General features: G+C 36.0%; 1 pseudogene; it reads right to left on the bottom strand.

The window, feature by feature from the left end:
* Positions 1-1,312: 1,312 nt before the first annotated feature.
* LOC102877774 lies at positions 1,313-2,077 on the bottom strand (annotated as a pseudogene).
* Between the last annotated feature and the right edge of the window lie 99 nt (positions 2,078-2,176).

The following is a 2,176-nucleotide window of genomic DNA, read 5'->3' as shown; positions in this document are numbered from 1 at the left end:
TACTCTACAGATAAACCGAAAAAGAAAAAGAAAAAGAAAAAATGTTTAACAACATTATTTTACAACGACGTAGTTTCATTACGTGAAATACTCCAGATGTGTAGTCCAAAATAACTTTTGTTATATTAATAGTGTAAAATAGTCTGGGGGAAAAATGTAAAATTAGAACACACATTGTTTATACTCTTTTTAATAGAAGTAGTTTACAGTATTAGCTTAGAATTTTTAACCCCACAACATTCCTGGGAAGTGAAATATGCACAGTTTTCAAATGAGAAAATTCAGTGTAGAAACAACCACTGCTAATGATAATTGATGATTTTTCCACTTGCAAAACTTCTGGCAATGTTTGTAATTGACAACTGATCCCAAGGCTGATTTGTTGGTCCCACAATGTTACAAGTGAACATTCCGAGATTCTGCTCAGCCATTAAGCAGGAGAGGCTTGCCTGTTGCACCAAAGCTCATGGAAGGTACAGACATTAAAAGAACAGGGAGAAATAGTCACAGAGGAGCAGCAGACAAACAGACCCTTGGATAGTGTCATCAAACCTGGACTATGTCTGTTATGTGCCGAATCATATCCCCCAAAATGCATATGTCAAAGTCCTAACCTCCCAGTACTTCAGAAAGTAACCATACCTAGAGATAAGGTCTTTTAAAAGGTAATTAAGTTAAAATGAGTTTTAGGGTGAGCCCTACTTTAATAAGACTAGTGTTCTTATCAAGAGAGTAAATAGGGTCGCAGACACACACGGAGGGAAGAACAGGTAAGGACGGAGAGGGAAGACGAAGGGGCGCGCCTCAGAACAAATCGATCTTGTTGACACTGTGATCTAAGAAATGTAATGCCTGGAATTGTAAGAAAACAAATTTCTCTTTTTTAAGTCACCCCATCTGTGCGCTTTAGTTATGATGCCTCTAGCAAAGTGGAATAATGTGGCAAATAAAAGGAAGAAAGACTTTCTGAAGATAAAAGAGAGTTCAGCATCACAGAGAAGATGATGACAGATTTCACAACTAAAATGAAATTAAGAATTTAATAAAATTAGAAGAAACCAGAACCTGTGGTAAGGATGTGTATGGAGCATTAAGACCATTAACATATGTAAAGCCACTTTATCATTTCTTATTTAGTACAGTAAATACCTCCACAATAGTTTTATAGAGACACCTTCTCATGACTTTGTTCCTGGCTAATCGGACAACTATTTCTCCAATTTTGTAAGGTTTTATGCATTTCTTATATTTAATTTCTTCATAAATTTAAATTTTGAAAAGATCCTTAAATTTCTTTACTTAGTGCTTACATTTATTCTGAAAATAAACTAATGGTTGATGAGCTACCTTTTAGAAGTTTCCCACTTAAAATGACTTTTATAGCTTTCCTAAACCAAGGATAAAATAAAGCATAAATCAAAGGGTTTATGGCTGAGTTATAATACGCACACCAACAGCAAATCTCATAAATATAAGCAGGGGTCATGAAGCCCATAAAAGCATCATTTAACGTATCAATTGTACATGGTAACCACGAAATCATAAATGCTACCACTGTCACCCCCAGGGTTTTAGCTGCTTTTCTCTTTCTATTGGCCACTCTGGCTTTGTAACTCTCAGAGGATGATTTTGCTTTACTACCAATATTTTCAATTTTTTATAGCTTGTTGTTTAGCTACAAGAAAAATCTTACTATAAAGAATGATCATAACTAGGGCAGGTATGAAAATAACAGAAAATCTACCAAAACCCAGTCTTGATTTACAACAATTTGACAACCACCTATACAGTTGAGAGCACTTACTAATTCTTCCATGCCATCGTCACTGACACCTGTGTAGAACACAGCACCACTATATACAATGCACAGGTTCCCAGAGATGTTGATGCAAATTCCTGACACAGACATCGTGAACTTGGTAGGATGGAGCAGAGGGTCAGTAACAGCAATGTACCTGTTGATGGAGATGAAACACAAGTGGAAGAGAGAAGAGTAACAAAATGTGGCATCACAGCAACTGTGAAGGGTACAAAATCTGGCTCAGAATTACCAGCAGCTCTCCACGGTGGGAGGCATGGAGCTCATTCCAAAAAGAATCTAGACAAATCCTAATCCCAATTAATGTTTTTATGAAACAAAGAGCTAGATATCTTCCTTTTTTTTTTTTTTTTTTTT

Source organism: Pteropus alecto, unplaced genomic scaffold (assembly GCF_000325575.1).
Source record: "Pteropus alecto unplaced genomic scaffold, ASM32557v1 scaffold3170, whole genome shotgun sequence".
Lineage (NCBI taxonomy): Eukaryota > Metazoa > Chordata > Mammalia > Chiroptera > Pteropodidae > Pteropus > Pteropus alecto.
The sequence above is the reverse complement of the archived record's forward strand: the minus strand, read 5'-3'. Positions and strand labels throughout refer to the sequence as shown.